The 23335-nt window shown below is 49.1% G+C and overlaps 1 protein-coding gene across 1 annotated transcript in view; it reads left to right on the top strand.

Annotated features, from left to right (window-relative positions):
- Window positions 1-23335, top strand: part of TSKS (testis specific serine kinase substrate) — a 308284-nt gene that overhangs the window by 105565 nt on the left and 179384 nt on the right. The gene's annotated exons all lie outside the window — the stretch shown is intronic.

Below are 23335 nucleotides of genomic sequence, written 5' to 3'. Positions count from 1 at the left end.
CAGGGAGGCAAGCCTTCCCCTGGGCCCAAGCAGCAGCATGCCCCTGGCAGAATTCAAGTCAGAACAAGAACATTTTTAGAGTGTCACAGCACCCTTTTTATACACAACATCCTTTGTCTAAAGGGGCAGGCAGGGAGAGAACCAGCTGGAACTGGTTATGGGGGATTCTTTTCACTGGCCAGGCTAGGGACATCAGACGCACCCCAGGGGGTGGAGCCAGCATTGTGTGGGGAAAACCCAGCCTCATTCAGGACCCTCAAACCAGACAGTCAATCCACAAGCAGGCCCAGGCTCACTCCTCCCCTCACATCAGCATGCTAAACACTCCATTCACCACCGGGGCAGACCCTCCCAGATTCTGGGAGCCAGGCTCACCAGCCGGCCTCAGCCAATCACACGCCAGGCACACATTCCACAAATATGCCAACTTCTAAAAGTGGGACTTCTACACTAGACACACTCATGCCGCATATACCGTTGCGCAGCATTCAATCTCACAAGTTCATACACACCAGACTTGACCCTGCACACCTTATGCATCGGGAACTACCAGGGACACATACATTCCCCATGCATTCCTATGGAAGGGCAGGTCTCTCTCTTCACACGCACTCAGAGGGGGAATCACCATCCCCAGGTTACATATAACAACAAAAACTTCAGGGGTGAACCTGCCAGAAGGGCCAAGTCCAACACTCACACACACAACCATCCACACACACACACCCAACCACACACCCAACCACACACCTACACATACAACCACACACACACAATCACACACACACACAACCACGCCCAACCAAACACAAAACCACATACAAACACGCACACACAACCACACATACAACCACTCACACACACACAACCACACTCACACAAACACACACACACAAACACATACCTACACCCACAACTACACCCACACCCACAACCACACACACACAACCCCAGCCACACAACCACACACCTAAATGACCACACACACACAACCACACACACACACAACCACACACACACACAACCACACACACAGCCACACAAACACACACATACACAACCACACACACAACCACACACCACACACACAACCACACACAACCACACACACACAACCACACGTACACACACACAACCACACACACACACACAACTACACAAACAACCACACACACACAACCACACACACAACTAAACACAACCACACACACACACCCATAACCACACACCCAAGCACACACACACACACAACAACAACGCACACAACCAACCCAACCACACACACCACCACACCCACAACCACACCCACACCCACAACCACACCCACAACCACAACCACACACACACACACAACCACACACACACACACAACCACACACCCCCACACAACCACCACCACCCCCACAACCACACACAACCACAAACAACCATACACAACCACACACACACATTCACACTTACACAACCACTCATACAACCACACACACAGCCATCCACACACACATCCACACACACAACCACACACACAACCACACTCACAACCACACACACACAACCACACTCACAACCACACACACACAACCACACAACCATCCACACACGCACACCCAACCACACACACATCCACACACAACCACACACACACACACAACCACAACCACACACACACAATCACACATAGGCAACCCCACACACAACCTCACACACAACCATGCCCAACCTAACAAAACCACACTCACACAACCACACATACAACCACTCACACACACACAACCACACTCACACAAACACAACCACACTCACACAAACACACACACACAACCAAATACACAACCACACACACACAACCACACACCTACACCCAAATCACACCAACAACCACACACACAACCCCGGCCACACAACCACACACACACACAACCACACACACACACAACCACACACACGACTACACACACACGACTACACACACACAACCACACACCCAACCACACACTCAACCACACACACAACCACACACAACCACACACACACACACACACAACCACACACACAAGCACACAGAACCACACACACAACCACACACACAACCACAGACACAACCACACATACACAACCACACATACACAACCACACATACACAACCACACATACACAACCACACATACACAACCACACATACACAACCACACACACACTACACACACACAACCACACACACAACCAACCACACACAACCAACCACACACACACAACCAACCACACACACAACCAACCACACACACAACCAACCACACACACAACCACACACACACAACCACACACAACTACACACACCACTACACACAACTACACACACAACCACACACACAACCGCACACACAACTACACACACAACTACACACACAACTGCACACACAACCTCACACACACAACCACACACACAATCACAACCAACCACACCCACATACACAACCACACATACACAACCACACACACACAACCACAACCACACAACCACACACAACCACAACCACACACAACCACACACACAACCGCAACAAAGAGTCCTCCACAACACCCTGTTTTGTTGGCTGTCAGCTGTGAAAAGGAGACTAATATTGCCCCCATTTTTATTATTCTGTATCCTCTGTTCAATTCTGGGGTGCTTTTTAACTTGTCTCTAGTTCATTGCGAATCTTACGGTTACTGGTTCAAATTGTGTTCGCTTTGGCTTATTTGCAATGCAAACTTTATCTCAATAAGTTGCTGTAACTGCTGCAAGTCCGCTACGGAAGCCCATTCCTTTGCTAATCATTTTCCACATAAGATTGCAAGACCATAAAGTTGAATAGTTTCTTGTTTGAAGATGTTACTCTCTCCTGTGCACCCCACTTCTGTACTAAGGTTACGAGTGACCTGACACCTGCCTTTCAGAGGTTCTTGCATTGACCCAAGTCTGGCCTGGCACTGGTGCGTCCCAGCCTGGCACACACCGGGTGATGATCTCCGCACCTCCTTCTAGACCCCTGCTCACTACTGTTTGCAATCTGTCACTCATCCCTCAACTCCCTGGCACTCACCCTTCACCCCTCAGGCCTGGCAGTCACTCCTCCCTCTCTAGCACTCAGCATTGACTCTGCATGACACTTAAATGTCACCTCCGTGACACTCACCCATGTCCCTCCTGGCATTCACTACTCGCCCCCTTGGCACTCACCCTTCACCTCCATGGCACAAGCCCTTCATCCCCCTGGCCTGTGAGCTACCCTTCACCCCTTGCACTCACCCTTCCCCTCCCTGGCACTAACCCTTGACCCTCCTGACTATTACGCCTCACCTCCCTGGCACTCAACCTTCATCTCCCTAGCACTCACTCTTCATCCCCCTGACCTGGCACTCAACCTTCACCTCCGTGGCACTAGCCCTTCACCCCCCTGGCCTGGCAGCTACCCCTCACCCCTGGCACTCATACTTCCCCCTTCAACACTCACCCTTAACCTCCATGGCCTGACAGTCACCCTTGTCCCTCCTGGCATTCACTCCTCACCTCCCTGCCACTCACCCTTGACCCACCTGGCACTAGTCCGGTTTCCCCCAAAAACAAAAAATAACAGACATTGGCATAGCCAATAGGTCTCGCCTTTGGGATCTTATAAGTTTTTAGCCACGCAACAGTTGATGTTGTTGCACCAAGGATATTGTGCTGCATAACTTAATACTTAGAAGGTCCCAAAAGCGAGACCTATTGGCTATGCCACTGCTTGTTCTTAAAGTGATTTGTTAACCCCTCAGAGTCATGATGTATTTATGGATCAATTTTATTTATAAGCATTTCTAAAACAAAACAAAATAGAGCAAATACAAAGCTTTGTAGCCTACAACCCGGAGACCGCCTTGTGGTGTTGAACAGCATCAAACTATCTTTTCCCCACTCATCTCCCCCTAATCACAACTATTCAGGAGATTGCATAGTGTGGAGAGACTCTACTTACACAGATTTTGGTCCCTACCTTAGTACCACACTACCCCTTGCACCTACACTGTCATCAATCTGCTATCGGCTCAATATGAGATTTGGCTGTGGGTTATCATTCATTGAGGAATCTAGAATATGCAATACTTCCAAATACCTGTGACAGGTGAACTCCCTGAAATCAGAGGGGAGGAAACTCTATCTACTCGCCACAGTGACTTGATTAGCTTCTCTGTGCCCACAGATGATGGAGCCGTTTTTGTTGTTCTATGATTTTATGGGACCACCAGTGAAATAAGATTGTTTGGTGTGCAGCACAAAAAGCCTGAGCCTTTTAGCAAGTAAAGTAGCTAGAACAGTTTATTAGGTAGCACCAGTATGGTATACACTGGGAAATACTGGAATTTAAGGCTGGTGATTCATCTAGATCATCTAGTAATATTATATATACGCCAGTACCATGACAGTTTGGGGCAGCACCACAGTGGGGATAAGAGTGTCCCTGTGTGCTCGCATTCCCTCCCGCAGAGCTTTGTTTTCCAAGGGGACCACTTATGGATTTGGGCAGAGGTGTGGTACCATGTAAGAAGTTATATTTGTCATAGTTTCTCTACCAACGAGAAATAAGACTGTTGTTCATGTTCTAAGATGTTTGTTTTCCCACTGTTGGACTTGGCCCTTCTGGCAGGTCCACCCCAGAAGTTTTTGCTTGTTATATGTAACATGGGGATGGTGATTCCCACTCTGAGTGCGTGTAGTGAGAGAGGCCTACCCTCCCATAGGAATGCATGGGGAATGTATGTGTCCCTGGTAGTTCCTGATGCATGGGGTGTGCAGGATCGAGTCTGGTATGCGCGAACTTGTGAGAGTGAATGCTGCGCAGTGGTATATGCGGTATGATTGTGTCTAGTGTAAAAGCGCCACTTTTAGAGGTTGGCATATTTGTGTAATCTGTGTCTGGCGTGTGATTGGCTGAGGCTGGCTGGTGAGCCTGGCTCCAAGAGTCTGGGAGGGTCTGCCCCGGTGGTGAATGGAGTGTTTAGCATGCTGATGTGAGGGGAGGAGTGAGCCTGAGCCTGCTTGTGGATTGACTGTCTGGTTTGAGGGTCCTGAATGAGGCTGGGTTTTCCCCACACTGGCTCCACCACCTGGGGTGCATCTGATGTCCCTAGCCTGGCCAGTGAAAAGAATCCCCCATAACCAGTTCTAGCTGGTTCTTCCCCTGCCTGCCCCTTTAGACAAAGGATGTTGTGTCTAAAAAGGGTGCTGTGACACTCTGAAAATGTTCTTGTTCCCAACTTGAATCTACCAGGGGCGTGCTGCTGCTTGGGCTCAGGGCAAGGCTTGCCTCCCTGGGCCCTGCCCCGCTCCTGGACATCTGATGGACTTTCCTTCCTAGGAGCTGCTGTGCTCCACCTGATGTCCTGGACTCCTTATGGACTTTGCTGTTTTTCTGTGCACCTAGCGCTTGGGAGCGCTTTCCTTTGACCCCCAGCGCTTGGGAGTGCTGTTCCTCCTACCTAGCGCTTGGGAGCGCTGGTTCTTGCCCTCTAGCGCTTGGGAGCGCTTCATTCCTGGTACGAGCGCTGGGAGCGCTTTATTCATCAAGCCGGTGCCCACCCGGCATTTGCCCCGTGCTCGTGAAGGTCCCCGAGCGCCCAGCGAGTGCCTACCTCGCTTATCCCCTCAATTGTTCATATTTTCGAGGGAGCCTACCCCTCGCTATCCCCCCGAGTTCACCGCTGCCAGCCCGGGATTCCCTCAGAGCATCATTTCCCAGGCCGTGCCGTGATTGGCCACCGGCCCGGGATGCCCTGGTGACGCCGACCCCGGGCCGCCCCGTGATTGGCTGCCAGCCCGAGGAGTTGTGAGGCCGGCCCCCGACAGAACGACGAAGCAAGGAGCGGCGAGAGCCTTCCCCGCACTCCTTACATGGCAGCAAGACGCTGCCGCCCCCCCCCCCTCCCCCCCCCCCGGGCTCCCGAGAGTGAGGGAGAGCCCCGGAGAGCGAGAGGAGGCCGGTGGGGCGGAAGAGACGGGCGCGCCGACCGGTGAGTGTAAAGAAGGAGAGGGGGCGTCGGAGCACATTGCCGGTGCCCGCCCCTCTCCTCCAGTGAATCCCTTTGTGTGCTAAGAGGCCCAGGAGACCTCCAGTGTTGCCGGGTCCCCCGAGGGGGACTCCGCCGGCCCACACCCTTATTTTCCGAGCCCGAGAGGCTCCCCCGGGCCCCAGGTGTTCCCGAGTCCCCCGAGGGGGACTCCAACGAAGGCCCCACATTAGTTCAGAGCCCCGAGAGGCTCATAGGCGGCCCTGTGGTTTCTCGAGCCTGCGAGGCTCCACCCCTGCATCATTGTTCTCGAGCCGGAAAGGCTCTCTCCTGTGCACATTTGTTCAGAGCCTGCGAGACTCCTATCCCCTACAGCTGCCCAGCACTTCGTGGGCAGCTGCCACGTTTAGGTTTATGGTTGACATTGAGACCTTGGGCATCCTAGCCCCCCGAGAGGCCAGTTGGCCTGTTGAAAGTTATAAGCTAATGATAATGTGATTCCTGAGAGTTATTCTGTGTTGCACCCCTGAAGGCGTTTTTAATGCGTTATGTACTTTATTCCTGTTCCCTCCTGGATACCCTATGCCTCATGTGTGTTGCTTCTGGTTAGAGTGAGTTCTACTGCTAGTTCTATGAAGCTCCGGGTTCTTATGTGTTCTAATGCTAGCTCCTGGTATGTTCTGATGCCAATTCCACCAAGTGCATATTCCTGGCAGTGGCCCCCCCTGGCCCTGTCCTCTACATAGTCCCCTGTAAGTTCTGCCCGTGCCTCTGGCACCTTGTCAAATGTGTGTTCCTATCTAATGTGTTCTTTTAATACAAAGACTATTTTCATATATACCTTGTTTGGAGTTCCTTTTGTGGGGGCCCTGGAGGTTGTTGCTGGTGGGTGCGTGCGCAAATGCTTTACACATAGCCTCCGAGATAGGCCTTGCTGCTCGCGCCACGTTACCTAGAGGGTGAGCAGGGGTTGTCTTGGCGTGTGACCCCCTTGCCCTGACTTGGGAGTGGTGGTCTCTGACTGACTTTGGCGCAAGCCCTGGCCAGCCAGGGATCCCATTTCCAACACCCACTCTTTATCTATGAGGGTACAAACCCAGTTTTGTCTACCATCATATGTGGCTTGCGGCTTTAATCCGAGGGAGGTGGGCGCATGCAAGAGAGATTATAGCTCTGAAAGAATGTGTTTGTTATTATTTGTAACCAGTAGACATCTCTCAAATGGTGTTACAGGTCTTCAGGCTGCCTCTTTTACCTCTTTGTTTGACATGTAGTTTCTAAATTTTGTGTAGTCCAATCTCTGTTTCCTGACGGCCCAGTCTGTTTTCACTTGCTCAAACATGTTTATTCTATCCACGTCAATCAAGTCCCCTATGTGTTTCCACTTCGCTTGTTGCCATGCTTGGAATTGGTTTCCTTCTAGCGCTGGGGAATACTCATGGTTATTAACACCTTGGCTGCTAAGGGGTTTTCCCGCTGGGTGCTGCAGGTCATTGTTTCCCATTGTTCATGACAAGGTCAACTCGTCATAAGCACAGGGCAGGTAAAACCCATGACGAGTTGACCTTGTCATTAGCAGGGAAGTAGTTAATGATCTGCATGATTGGGAAGGGGTAAGTTCTGATGCCCTATTTTATTGCCACCAAGAACCATGTCTTCTTTGTGGACCTAGTGCTCTGTGAGGAATATGGCCCCGCAATCTTTGGTCTCTGCGCACCCAGATTTTTTTCCAGATAAGGTTTGTCAGTACTTGCTGCTCCATAAAGCACCAGTGCTTTTCTGTTCGATCATAAGACAATCCCACCAAGGGGCTCAAAAGAGTTGCTCAATAGTACAGGTAAAGTTGGGAGTACCAAGTCCTCCCTCCCTTGGGAGTCAGTGTGACAGCACAAGCGACATATGATACAAGGTTTTTTTTTTTTACTTCCCAAATGATAGTGTTTATTTCCCTTTGTATTGTTTGAAGTGTATTATGAGGGGATTGTAACAGTAGTGTTACCCAGCCAGAAGAACTCTTGCATGGATCATGTCCATAGGTTCCCATGGATTTGTTGGAGGAGCTTCTGGTAGTTAATCGTCTTTCTGTCCTGCAGAGTGTTTGCCAGTTTTGTTCCCCAAGTAAGTGATTTGCCTGGGAGCCCAGAGATTTCGGTGAAGGGAAAGTAGCACCCCCAGTTTTGGAACAGGATTGTAAGGATGGATATTTGGGATTTTTGTGAATTCAGCTTGCACCCGGATACAGCGCCGAAAATCTGCATCTCCTCCACTGCCACCGGAAACGAGCAAGCTGGATCTGCCAAGGGCTTCAATGCGATTGCCTCTAATTTTTAAAACTGCATGCAGGCAGTGGCCACTTGGATGGAGAGAAATTACCTACAACTGAATGGGGACAAGTCGGAAGTCTTGATCTTTGGTGGACAACACTCCATGTGGTCCAATCTGTGGTAGCCTGACAGGCTGGGGGCCTTACCTACTCCAACTGATTATGCAAAAAATCTTGCAGTATTGGTTGTCACAAAATTATCATTTGACTTTCAGGTAAACAGGACAGTTTCTACCTGTTTTGGGATAATTACATTTATGAGAAAAGTATTTCACATCTTTCCTCGTCAGGCACAAAAACAGGCGGCTTTGACACTTGTTATGTCCAGACTGCACTATTGCAATGCCCTTTATCTCAACATCAACAAGAGCATCCGTACTAAATTGCTGCCGGACCAAAATGCAGCTGCTAGACTGATTCTTGACATCCCATAATCCCAGTCTGTCTCTGAAAGGATTCGGAAACCTCTTTGGCTCCCTGTTAACAAGCGAATTACCTTTAAGGCTTGCTGCCTGGTCCACAATGACCTTAACAACAGAGGCCATCAACAACTCAGGAATCTATTTCAATGCTACATTCCCTCCAGACAGCTCCGCTCTTCAGCCAAATATCTTTTAACTACGCCTACGTACAGGAGATAAAGATTGGGAGGTAGAGCTTTCTCTGTGGCGGCATCCACGTTATGGAACTCTCTTCCCCCATCCATTTCCAGCCTTCAACCTCCTACCGTATTCTGTAAGGCCTCAAAGACCTGACTGTTCACTCTATAGCAGCCATCAGCTAGCCCCTTTTTATTTTTCTCCTTTCCGAAGACTAACTGCTATTAGCGCCTTGATGCCTTTTGGCATTAGTTGCGCTTTATAAATCTTTTTTATTAATTTCATTCAATAATGCACAAATATTATTAATGCACAAACACTCCTACAAATTGCAACTGTTGCCTTAAGCACAGAGGGAGCCAAAGTCCCTTTAGCCGCATATGAGTTGAAAAGATGAATAAGAACACGTGCCAATTCGTGGCAAAAAGGGTTTATAAAATATGTAGCAATCTGGGCCGGCAGCCTAGTATATCTATGGTGGATATGACCTCTTCTGTCGTGAAGGTGCATCAAGTCTTTCCCCCTGGAGACCTCTTAGTTTAGGTAGATTTCCAAAGCAAGATAGTGACCTATGCACTCAAAAAAAGGCATATATTGTGCTAAATAAATATTGTGAAGTCACAGAAAACTTTGGATGTACTAAAATATGGATATTTAATGGCCGCTCCCTATGTAAGTTACTTTATATGACCAAATCCGTGCAAAAGAACATTCTTGCTTAAACAGGTACTAAAACATTTAATTAAAAAGCCATTAAGCATGCTTGTTTGTAGTTCAGGTGCTTCTGTTCAAACCATATTTACACATATTACATGTATTGCAAAAATAAAAAAACAGACTCAACAGGAGATTAACCTTCTTTTTAAATGAAGTGACTCCTGCTTTTCAAATATCCAAGAGCACAAGAATTGTATACATGAACAGTGGTGTTAAGCCTTTACAATCAAGGTTTGAATCCTAGTGTTTACTCGATATGCTGATTAGTTGACTGACACCTCTGGTACATGTGCTAATGCCATGGTAACTATATCATGGTTACTTTTTAGATTAATAAAATCTATAATGCGCGTCAAGATAGCTCTTGCAAAATGCTGAGAATAGCAAACATAATAATCAAGGTTTCACTATTTGCTGATCATACAGTTTGCTCATTCTAACTTTAGTTTATACTGGGAATGCAGTGAGTCATGTTATTAAATATTTCAGCTTTTCCTTAGAAAAACTAGCACTCAATATTAATATGGTGAAGCCCCAAATAAAAAATATGTACACATTAGGATTTAGTGAATCGTAGTGACATACACACATTTTGCATTCTTTAAAGGGCAGGTTTATTCTATGTTTGGTTCCAATATGCTTTTGTTAACATTCTTATTAAAATGAGCAATAGCCCATAAGTCATTTATGCACAGGTTTTTACCTATGTCATTAATCGATAACCCAAATGTATTTATTAAAGGAGTCAATACCCGAGCATTCCACCAAAAAAGAGTTCCAATCAAGTATGAACAGTCATCTGTATACTTTATTCACAAACACACAGCCATCATATCCTTCATGCAAAACATCTTAATACACTATCCAACATGTATTTCGTTGCTGGATAATAATTTTCCAACTGACTTCCTCAGGGTTAAGAAAAGTAACAAACATCAGGGCATTATGATACAACTAATATATCTTGTGTAAAAATCCTTCACAAGTTATCAGTAATCAAAATACTAGAAACCAAAAGGGATAAGTATACTGAAAAAGGAACTGAAAGAGTACTGTATATCAGTTTTGATTAGGTGATAAATCCATGCTTAAAGGTAGCATAAGCAAACTTTTAAATCCTAGTGGAAAATATAATTCCATTTCTGTTGCAACACACAGTTATATTCCCTCATGTGGCACAGCAGAGCTGTTGATACCCGCAAAACAAGATACTAGTGATGATAGAACAATGGAAGTGTGTAGTGGGTAAACCGCAACAAAAAGCCCAAATAAATACTCCCCTGTCCTTGTTATTACCATTCAGACATTATTATCAGAAAGTTAGCAAGATCAGGCTCCTAATGCTCTGAAAAATATCAAGTCACAGAATAAATTATCCTTCTAAGTAACAGATCTAGTGTACTGGATCAGGTGGATTGACTGATTCCCAATGACCAGTGCCCACCAATTATGGCCAAGCAGCTAGGTACATGTTCCATGGGTGTGGGAGTCGAGGCTATCAATCAGCAACTGTTGATTAGAAACAAGTTGTTGAATGAAGAGATTAGTAAGGGGACGAAAGACAGTGCCCATGAGGTCCTATATAGCACTCCCATTGGAGAGGCAGGAAATCGGTTCCCATTACCCCGACAGGGAGTAAACATTAGTGCCCCCCAACCCAAAAAGCTAGAAAGACTCCAGGGAGCCATGGTTACCAATTTGCGACTGCTGATAAGCAAGGAGTTGGCGTTAAAACATCCAATGATAGGAAGCATTGATAGCCACCCGAGGTCCCACAAGCTACTCGTAGCGGAGAATTGGAGGTGACCCTGCCCTTGGTATCACAACAGAGGGAGCCCCTTCTGGCTACTGAGTTAGATATGGTAGAAAGACCACAGAGTTCTAGGATATTGTTGTGGAATATAGCAGGTCTAAATGCTAGAATGGATCTTCCTGACTGGGGAGACTACATAGATTTCCATGAGATCTGCCTATTCCAGGAGACTTGGGCATTAAAACCACTGCAAATAGTAGGCGTCCTTGCATACTGGGAAGCGGCGGTACAGGGTCCAAGGGGTAGACCCTCGGGGGGATTGTGTATTTGGGTATGCACGCATTTGGTTTGTATCGTTAAAAGGCTACAAACTCACTCCCCCGATATCTTATGTATTCTTCTCAATTTCAGAAACTCTTCAAAGCTGGCTATCATTAATGTCTTCTCTCGCCCGGTAAAGTAGGGACAGACATCACAGACGTTCGACTGCCTGACTGCTCTCCTTTCCACGTTGTCTGGGAAAATCGACGTTATAATTGGTGGGGATTTTAATTGCCACTTTGAACCCCTCAATGGCCTACCATCTTCTATTACCAGTAATGAGGATTTAACTTGGGCAATCCCCGCGTGCAATATTTACCCGATAAGGGGGCGGACCCCACTAGTATTGCAACTGACCTCGCTTACCCTCACTTATTCGTTGAGGGCATGTAATGGTCGGTTCCCTGCTGATAACCCTGGAAACTTCACCTTTGATAGAAATGGTTAGGCATCCACAATTGATTACATACTGGTAAATGTGGAAATTTGGCACAGGGTCGTGAACTTTTTGGTCCATCCCCGCGGTGAAAGTGACCACAACCCGTTGGCTGTAACTTTAGATAGTTACCTATCGTAAGCAGGGCAAGGTTTGGACAAGTCGCCACCCCACAATCTAATAGCGGTTGAAGGAGGGAGAAGAATCTGCTGGGGTACAATTGCACAATCTCCAGAAGAGATGGCCACCATGTATAATTGTATTATTCCTTTCCTAGAAAAGGTAAGCCTCGCCTCTGAAAATATTGGCATTTTAGAATCTCACGAAGTGCTATGGAAAATCCATGAAGACTTGGTTACAACTCTGGCGGAGTTCTTCTATAGTAGTAAGTCTAATAAAGGTAATCCACGTAGAGGAAACAACCCCTGGTACAACAGGGCATGTAGGGACCCAAAGAGTGCCCTGTTGTCAAGACTCAATTCATATGGATATTTAATGGCCGCTCTCTATGTAAGTTACTTTATATGAGCAAATCCGTGCAAAAGAACATTGTTGCTTAAACGGGTACTAAAGCATTTAATTAAAAAGCCATTAAGCATGCTTGTTTGTAGTTCAGGTGCTTCTGTTCAAACCATATTTACACATATTACATGTATTGCAAAATTAAAAAAACAGACTCAACAGGAGAATAACCTTCTTTTTAAATGAAGTGACTCCTGCTTTTCAAATTACCAAGAGCACAAGAATTGTATACGTTAACAGTGGTGTTACGTCTTTACAATCAAGGTTTGAATCCTAGTGTTTACTCGATATGCTGATTAGTTGACTGACACCTCTGGTACATGTGCTAATGCCATGGTAACTATATCATGGTTACTGTTCCGATTAATAAAATCTATAATGCGCTTCAAGATAGCTCTTGAAAAATGCTGAGAATAGCAAACATAATAATGAATTCAATTCAATTTGACTTTATTCGGCTAAAAATTAGTAACCATAAAAGTACATAAAAACAATTAATTTTACCACATCATCATTGTTATTAAAAGAAACATTTAGAACCACTAGGTTATTAGAAATACAAATGTAGGTACAAATATGTAATACATTTAAATGCAGCATACATTGACTTCAAGTGCAAATCGATTTTCGTAATCTAAAAACATTACTTAAATATTCCGAAATGGAAGCTACAATAAAAATAACATCTAATTTCTTGAGTTCTAAAAAGGCGGCACAACATCGTCTAACATTCATTTCCTTTCAAATTGGTACAATCAGTCTTTTCCTGGGTAAAGTGTAGTATTTACAGAATAAAAGGATGTGGATGTCAGACTGCTCTGATGAGTTATCGCAAGGGCATTTAATTAGGTTGCGAGACCAACAGTTCATTACAGGGAAAATTAAAACCCTAAAAAGAATACTTAACCTAAAATGGGTCAAAATGATTTGCGAATGTTCAGACATAGAAAGGGTTAAATAAGGTTGAATTTTGCCCTGCAGTAATATGAGTTGATGGGCTGCAACAGACTTTTTCTTAATTTCTGCAGTCATTCTGATATCTTCCAGATGTTTCATACATTTTATTTTTAGTGACTTCCTCGTAATGTTACACATAGACAAAGGATCGTCATAATAACTCATACAGCCAATGTCTCCAAGGAAGTCCCTAATGTAAGTGAACAATCTTATCCTGCTCACATTGTCCAAACTTAATCCATCCCTTAAGATAGCTCGATTCAGTACGCACCCATCATTGGTCCAAGCCCTATGCCACTGCAGTACTGGTTAGACTCTGATTGTATCTTCAATATGGGGTTGGCCAAGTTCCATATGACAAATGTAACTTGAGACACTCTCAGGTGCAGCTAAGATGAATCTCAGGAATTTATTTTCTACAACCTGAATAGATTGTACGTTGTCATAGCCCCAAATCCCAGCACCATAGACAGCAATAGAAACGCAAGTGGCATTAAAAATTCGCAGCAGTTCTACAGTAGCTTTTCTCCCCATCTTTTTAGAGAAATTTGTAAGCGCTGTGATGGATTTGCAAAGCAGGGCTTTCCTTACTCTTATGGCATCGGCCCAAGACCCTGATTCATGTCTAGGGGACTGGCATTAATAAACATCGGCCTCCTTTTTCTATTAGAACCAGGGCCACAATTCATGGTGAATGTTTTAGAGCAGTTGATTTTGCAGGTCTAAATTAGACATACATGTGTTAAAGGATGTTACAAGGCGTTGTAGGGCCACTGGCGTGCGAGCCATCAAGACCGCATCATCTGCGTATAATAACGCAGGGATGGGTCTTTTGGCTACCCTAGGTATATCATAGCTTGATTCCACCAGGACGCCCTCTAATCCGTTAATATATACCGAAAATAAGAATGGGGCTAGTACGCAACCCTGGCGTACCCCATGCCCTACATCAAATGGTCTAGTACAGTCACCGTTTTTTCCATATCGCACTGTTGCGATAGCGCCTGAGTACAATTCCTTAAGAAAGGAAATTATACTTCCCTCTACACCAAGGAATTCCATAATGGCCCATAGCTTGCTGTGTGAAACACAGTCAAATGCTGACGTCAAGTCAACAAAAGTAAAATAGATAGGTTCATGCCGTGCCTTGATGTATTTCTGTTGGAGGATGAATAAGTTCAGGCCCTGATCAACTGTTCCTACCCCCTTTTGGAACCCATATTGGAGGTCGCTAGGAATATAAATATCTTCTGCCCATTTTTGCAACCTACCTAATATCACTCTTCCTAGAATTTTTACAGTGCTATCTAACAAGGAGATAGGTCGATAGCACGTTGTATTTTGCCTGTCTCCTTTTTTAAAGATAGGCACTATAACTGACATAAACCATGATTTTTTTTTTTTTTAAAGTAATTTTTATTGTAGACACACATTACGCAGGCCAATAGTTATACATGTACAGTATCAGTCAGAGTGTTGTAGTCTGGTATATCATCTTCTAGTTTACACAGCCTGTAGGCCCACATCCCGAGGGCCGGGCGGCAACAAAGTCTCAGCCCCCACAGGCCCGGTTGCACTTCCACAGGAGTATCATCTCGGAGTTGTGTGTGTGCCTACTTTTAGGTCCTCAACTAAGTAAACATAGAACTCACCCCCCAACTCCCCCCCGTCCCAAAGATTCTAACCCCCCCCACCGCCCCCCCCCCTCCCCATCCCACCATCCGCACAGGAGTCACCTGATGTGTACAGCTAAACTTGGTCTTCAGGCATTCCCTTCTACCGGTTCTCTTATCTCCTGGTCAGTGTGAAGTGCTACCCCCGGCAACGCCTAGGTCCTCCCCTTCACCACTATTACACTATCCCTGAGGCCCTGCACCATCACCTCCCAGGCCGTCGCCTGTTCTAACGCTCGCTCAATAGTAGTTCTATGCGCCATCTGATATCTATATGTGCTATCGCAAGCCGCCCACTTCAAAAATTCGTAGTACCACCTCTTATGCGTCGGGCCCGCCCTTGCCTTCCAGTTTCTAGTAATCTCACGCTTGGCTATCATCAAACCCATATCTATGAATTTACTTGAGAGCTTGTTTTTGGGGGTATGTGGGAACCAATGCAGGAGGCACGCTGCCGCGTCAAAGTCAACAGTCCGGTCCGTCACCTCGTTCAAAGACTCTCCCACGGCCCGCCAATATTCCGACAGGGCCGGGCATGACCAGAGCATATACACCAGCTCAGCTCTCTCTGCCGCGCAGCGGGGGCATCTCGCGTCGGTCGCGCCAAAATATTTCAGGATTCTCCCAGGGGTCATGTACGCCCTGTGCAGTATATAATAATGGATCATTTGAAATCTAGCGTTCCTTGTGCTATTACGCGCCCGCCGCACCAATTGTGCCCACGTCGTGTCCGGAATGGGCCTGCCCAGGTCGGTCTCCCACTTGAGTTTCAGCGTGTCGAGGGGCGGCAAATGCTCGTGGAGCATTCTGTTATATAAGCAAGACACCGCCATCACCGTTCCCGCCGCCATCATGGTGTATTGGCAAGCCATGGCCGTCTCCGGCTCCGCCAGTCCCAGTCCCCAGTGTTTCTGCATTGCTCTTATCACAGCTGCGTGAAGGAGGTAACCCCCACGCGGGAGGTCAAACCGTTCCTGGAGGGCTAGGAATGGGAGGAGCTCCCCGTTTTCGAAAAGATCCCCTACCAACTGTACTCCCGCCTCCTCCCATCGCTGCAGGCGGGACCAATCGCCTCCATGGGGTAGTGCGGTTAGCATGCCCAATGGCATCTCCGGGGCGTAAGGGTGCTTAATCCCCGCTCGCTTCTGCGCCCGGTTCCAGCAGCGCCAAAATGTGTCCTGCTCGAGGGATAAGTCCCGGGCGGCAAGTTTCTGTCCCAGTGCAATGTAGGCTAGTACTTGCCGTGGCGTACCCCGCAGGCGCCCGTCTTCCGGGCCCCGGTAAACACGAGCCACCTCTTGAGTAAATATCTGCAACTGGGCAGCGAGGTAGTAGAGCTCATAATCTGGGAACGCCAAGCCCCCTTCATCTTTTGGGCGGGTGAGTGTCGCCAGCGCCACTCTGCACCTGCCCGCCCCCCAAAAGAAAGTAGTTAACTGGGATCGAAGTCGGCGGAAAAAGGAGCTGAGGATCCAGATCGAGAGCGTTCGAAAGTAGTACAGCAGCCGCGGTAGGGCCACCATCTTCAACAGAGCTATCCTACCAGCTATGGACAGTGGAAGCGTGGCCCAGAAGGTCATGCTACCTTTCAGCCCCCTGACGCATCTCTCCACATTGCCCTCGAACAAAGCCGCCGCTGTGTGATAAACGTAAACTCCAAGGTAGTGGAGACAAGTTGGCTCCCAATGAAGTAGCGGTCGGTGGTCTGGGCGGGCCGCGCCCTCCCTCAATGGAAAAAGGCACGTTTTTGTCTAATTAACCTTTAATCCCGACAGGCCGCCAAATCGTCCCAGCAACTCCTCCGCACCATCGAGCTCTGCTGCGTCGTTGTCAAGGAACAACAGGAGGTCATCGGCGTACAGCGAGATAAACTGTCGCCCATCTCTAGCTTGCACACCTGCGAAGTATCGCCCCTTGCGGGCTTCCGCCGCCAACGGCTCAATCGCCAAGGCGAACAGTAATGGGGACAGGGAGCACCCCTGCCGGGTGCCTCTCTCCACTGGGTACTGTTGGGACACCAAGGAACCAACCCGCACTCTCGCCACCGCCGCTGCATAAAGCACCTTCGTCCAACGAATATAGCCTGCGCCCATCCCGAAGCGCTCCATGACTGCATATAAATAATCCCACTCTAGACTATCGAACGCTTTTTCGATGTCGACCGAGAGGGCAAGTGGAGTACCGCTCCCCTCCCGTACCTCTTCCATGAGTCGGATAAGCTTTCTAATATTAAGTGTCGTGTTCTGAGCAGGGATAAAGCCATTCTGGTCCTCATGGACCAGAGTGGTCATGTGCGGCAAGAGTCTCGCCGCCAGTATAGAGCTCAAGATTTTATAGTCAGCTGTTAGCATTGAGAGCGGCCTATAAGATGCAGGGCTGCTGCCTTCTCTGCCAGGTTTTAGTAGCGGAATGACTATCGCTTCCCGCATCGACTGGGGGAGCCGACCCGTGTTTCCCGCTTCCTTGTATACAGCTAGAAGCCGCGGCGCTAAGGCGTCCACATACTTGCTGTAGAATTCAATGGGCAAACCGTCTATACCCGGCGTCTTATTGCGGGCCATGGACTTAATAGCTCCTCTAATCTCCCCTAAGTCGATGTCTCTTCCCAAGTCCTTCGCTTGTTCATCCTCTAAACGCGGCAGGGTGAGGCCTCCCAGGACAGTCTCCACCTCCTCCCCCCGGTCGCCCGGGGTACTGCTATATAGTTTCCCGTAGTATCTCTGAAAGCCGTCCACTATGGCCGATTGGGTGTAGGTCAGACCCCCCCCCCTCGTCGGCAATCTGCAAGATAGGGGAGCAGCGTTTCGTGGGGTTAGCAAGCCACTACCAACAGAGTGCCCAATCGGTCGCCTTCCACATGAGAACGCAGCGCGTATGCCCGATGATCGTAAGCCCGTAGCCTTTCCACCTCGACCGCCACCGCTTCCCTAGCCGAGCTCACCGTCTCCTGAAGCTCCGGCCGGCCCGGCCGGTCCCTCTCCTCTTCCCACAATCTTGCGTCCGCCCTCTCCAGGTCAGTCAACAACACCCTTCTCGTGCCTACGTACTGTGTGATACACTGTCCCCTCATTACCACTTTAAAGGCGTCCCATTCCACTGCCCTAGAGTTCGTGGATCCCTCGTTGACGGTGAAGTATTTTGTCAACCCCTCCTCCAGTGCCGCCCCGAGTAGCGGGTCCTCCAGAGTCTCCGGCCGGAGCCTCCAGGTTGGCACCATAGGCTTTTCCGTCATCCAGTCTAAGTGAATCAGGAGCGGATTGTGGTCCGAAACCGTTATCGTCAGATATTCCGACCAGGCAACATGCGGCAGCACTTCCCGCGAACACAATATCGCATCTAGTCTGACGTGGAGCTCATGTAGCCCGGAGTAGAACGAGTAATCCCGGTCTGTTGGGTGCTGCGCCCTCCATGCATCAGTTAACCCCCAGCTCTCTTGCCAGTCCCGTCTACCCTTGGCTATGCGGTGTACCAGGGAGTCGCTCAGGGGTGGGTGTGATCTATCCAAATGCACTTCCGTCACGGAGTTAAAGTCCCCTCCCATGAGTACCGGACCCACCAGGAAGCGCGCCAGTGTCCCCGTTAGGCTGGCATAAAAAGCTAGTTGGTCTACATTCGGGGCATATACGCTGCATAGGACAATAGCTTTTCCCCGTAATCTGCCCTCCACTACCACAAATCTCCCCTCTGGATCTACCAGCTGCCGTGTCAGTTGAAAAGGTGTCCCCGCTCTCACCCATATCAGGGCGCCCCTTGCGTAGGCCGAGTAAGAGGTGTGGAAAACCTGCCCCCTCCATCTCCTCTGTAACGCCACCCCTTCCTGCTTTGTAATGTGTGTCTCCTGTAAGAGCGCAATGTGAATCCCTCTCCTCAGTAGGTAGGCGTGCACTTTATGTCTGCGTTGCATCGTGTGTAGGCCCCTCACGTTCCAGGTCATGCACTTCAAAACATTCAAGTTAGCCATTGTCCCTTAAATCAGGGTTCCTCTTCTCCCTCCTGTTCATGTTCCTGCGGATGATGGTCCCCCCTCAACCCCAAACATAACCACCCAACTGTCCAGCCCCTAAGGAAACCGGGGTCGGTGTCTGCAAAAACCCCCCTTCACCGAACCCCAACTGTGGTGCTCCCCCTCCCCCCAGAACAGGCCCCAATATCGAGATACCAGACCCCATCCAAACTCCCTTAACTCAGAACCCCCCAAGTGTCTAGTTCACGGCCGCAGCCGCAAGTGCCTTAAGGGCGTGCGGAGCGAGGCCTCGCCCAAGAGGGGGCCACATGTCCCAGGCCCGCTCCCATCCCCCCATTACTGAGAACAGCGCTCAGCCAGTCACCCAGTGCCCAAGCCTGGAGCTAACATACCCGCTAATCGGGTGCACCCTCTCAAAGCCCTTTCCCTTTACCCATCAGGCGTAAGTCAGATGCTCAGGATTCCTTCTGCCGTTTGCGGTGTCACCACCGGGTCCTTGGCGTCGTGAATCCCAGACAGGTCCGATTCCGAGCCCGAGGCCGATGCATGTTTCTCTGTGTCCGTGCCTCGTTTGGATTGGGAGTCCTCCGCTCTTGCCATTGTGATCACTGCTTGCAGCGCCGCCTTGCGCTCAGCCTCCGTTTGCGAGGCGGTCGGGCTCTCAACTCCGCGTCGTCGCTTGCGCAGTCTTTGCGATTTGCACGGGCCCTCTGGTGCTCGTTCCCGCTCCTTTTCCCGCTCCTCTCGAATCTTGGCTCCATCTGTGCCCGCTTTGTAGGTTTCCCACCAGTCCCAAGCGTCTGCAGCCAGGTTGAAGAACATCGTTTTGTCGTCCACCACAATTCGAAGTCTGGCAGGGAATAACAAGGAGTACTGGATGCCCTCTGTGCGTAGCTCCTTCTTGATCGTCAGAAAGGAAGCTCGCTGCTTTTGCGTCTCGAACGTGAAGTCCGGAAACAACGTGACTTTACTATTCGCGATTTGGAACGGGCCAACGTCCCGGGCTCTTTGCAGCAGCAGGTCCCTGTCTTTGTAGTGCAGCAGCTTGGCCACGATGGGTCTCGGCGTTAGGCCAGGTTTGGGTGGTCCGGATGGAACCCGGTGCGCCCTCTCTAGGGTAAAGAAGGGTGACAGGCCCTCAGGCGCTACTACAGTTTTAAGCCAAGTGTCACAGTAGGCCACCAAGTCCGTCCCCCCTTCGCTCTCCGGTACGCCTACAATTCGCACGTTGCTGCGGCGGCTCCTGTTTTCCGCATCCTCTGCACGTCGTTCCAATACCTGAATCCGGTCGAGAGCCTCTGTGAGTTTGCCCTCTAGAGTTTTGTGGGCAGGAGCCAGGTCCTTCAGGGCTACCTCAGTCTCATTTACTCTGTCCTTCAATTTGTCGTGGTCGGCACGAAGCAGGCCAAGCCCCGACGCCACCTGCGCGATATCATTGTGCAGCGCTTCTCTCGTTGCTGTAATGGCCTCCAGGATGCGATCTTGCAGCCGCCTCAGGTCAGGGGGCTCCCCCGTGTCGCCCTCCGCCGTTCCCGAGGTCGCCGCTTCCTCCTGCTTGCCTCTTGGCTTCCCCATGGTGGCCGGTGTGTACCCCCGGGGCGCTGTCCAGCACCCACCCTTGACACAGCCTCTTCAACGTTGCGCGAGCTCCCGCAAAGCAAGGTCAATCCTCACCTCCAGGGCATCCAACCTTTGCAGCTAGCGTCGCTGGTTAGGGTCCGGGCATGAGGGGATTCGTGCTTGTCACTCCGGGCTGTGGGTGGTAGGGCTTCAATGGTCGCTCTCCAGGTCCCAGTCACGGCCTCACCCCCAGGCGGTATCTCCCGGTCCAAGCAGCCGGGCGCTACCAGTTCTTCTTTGCGGCCGCCATTTTGGCCGTCTTTCCGACTCGGTCCTGGTGTCTGCGAGCCGCGGCGGAGGCCGGTCCTTTCAGCGGCCTCCCGCCCGCTCCGCTAGCGCCCCACCGGCTCCGGTGCCCGGCTCGATTCGTTTCAGGTGCAGCGCTGGGCTCCGTACAACCGTAGGCAGGATAATTGCGGGGAATAGGCGCGGAGCTCCGGGCTCACGCCGCCCTCACCCTCGGCGTGCAAGCCACGCCCTGCTGACATAAACCATGATGTAGGTAGGCTCGTCTTTAAGGATGCATTAAACAGTTGAACCAGAAATGGGCCCCATAAGTCAATGTTATTTTTAAACAAATCTGGAGGTATGCCATCCGGGCCTGGGGCTTTACCGCCCCGTGTTGCTTTGAGACTCTCCGTTACTTCTTTTAAGGTAACATTAAATACTAAATCCTCAGCTTTAGTTTCCCCCAGCTGTTGCATTAATGGCTGCAGCGGAGGATTCTGCCCATCAAATAAGGTACTATAGAGACTAGAATAATGGTCTACCCAAGAGTCCTCAGTTATGGCGATTTCAACACGTGCTTTATCTCCGCCAAAGAAAGGGGCATTCACTGCTTTCCAGAAAGCACAGACATCCTTACTCTGTGAGACCTCACATAGTGTCTTCCAGGCCTCCGTTTTAATAGCTACCTTCCTCCTTTTTAGTGCACACTGGTACGATCTCCGCGCCTCCCTGACCAATGTGAGATCATGTAACGCTTTCTTAAGCTCGGAATGAGCCTTTGTACATGAGGTATCAAACCATTTCCCCGGCTTTTTTTTACATGATTTAGAGGCCACCCACAAGTTATCCTTAATTTGACAGGCAATGACCTTAAACTGTTTAAGGATCTCCTGACAGTCAGCACTTTCATGTAAAACAGTCAGAAAACTGGGCAAACAATCAGATAGCAAGGTAGATAAAAAGTCATTTGGAACCACCTTTTCCCATTTTAGAACATAACCCTTTTGCCTAACCATACTAATATCAGGAACTTTCTGCATGGATGTCTTTTTTGCGCCCACTCCCCGGAACGGGTTTATGAACTCCATAATTATTGGGTAGTGATCACTTAATGCAGTGTGAAGGGTCCCGCACCTTTTAAGCAAGTGCCTGTGCCTCACAGAAGTTATTATAAAATCTAGTGTTGAAAACACGCCCCTGCCAATGAACGTTGGTGTAAAGGGGAGCTCTAATTGACCAATTTTGTTTGCATACCTGTTAGAACCGGCTGTCTCTAGTTGGCAGAGGTATACACTTCTGACAAATAGGGACACTCCTTTTCTAGTTAGGGCAAGGGGATCACACCCTTCGATAACCCCTGCTCACCCCCTTGGTAGCTTGGCAGAGCAGAACAGGCTTATCTCAGAGGCTGTGTGTTAAGCAATTATGACCACATACAGTAATACAGTGAATACACTACAAATGGACACGACACCGTAGTATTATAAAAATAAGTATTTTTATATAAGGCTTAGCACAAGACCAAAATAACGGCAAAACTGTACACAATCGGAATAAATACGTTCGGGAAGGAAAAAGGATAGTTCAAAGGTAGTTTCTTCTTTAGCACAAAAGTCTTTTAGTATCAAGCAAATCTTCTTCTTGGAAACACAGTTCTTTAGCAACAGGGTAACTCACACGGGAGCTACACAACGCTGGGGCAAAGATAATCCACAGGTTCGGCGTCGACCGCGAGGAGCGCTGCGTCGGGCCTGGAGTCACACGGACCCCCAACAACACAGTACCTTAGGAAAATGAAGCACACGATGATCAGCGGCGTCGAGCACTCCGGCGTCGCGTCTTCGGTGTCGATCAGGCCACCGCAGGCGTTGTCGATGATGCAGTTACACAGAGTGAGCAGCGCTCACGGCGTCGAAGGGCACACGGTTGATGCGATCAGCAGCGGGGCAGACACGAGGTCCTCTGGAGTTAGAGCCGTACTCCTACTCACTGGCGTTGCTGCTGGCGTCGGTTGGGCCCAGTGTCCGATCGTCGTGGTTGCTGGTTCGTTCAGAGATGCTGGATTCACACTTCCAGCAGATAGCACTTTGTAGCAGGTGAAGTCTTTTAGCCCTGTGACTTCGGCAGGAGACTGGCACTCTTCCAGTCCTTGGAGATTTTCTTAGCAAGCGTGAGAGTACACACACAGTTCCTCCCTC

The sequence above is a fragment of the Lissotriton vulgaris genome, chromosome 7 (genome assembly GCF_964263255.1).
Source record: "Lissotriton vulgaris chromosome 7, aLisVul1.2, whole genome shotgun sequence".
Lineage (NCBI taxonomy): Eukaryota > Metazoa > Chordata > Amphibia > Caudata > Salamandridae > Lissotriton > Lissotriton vulgaris.
Note: the sequence above shows the minus strand (reverse complement) of the source record. Positions and strands in the feature narration are given on the sequence as shown.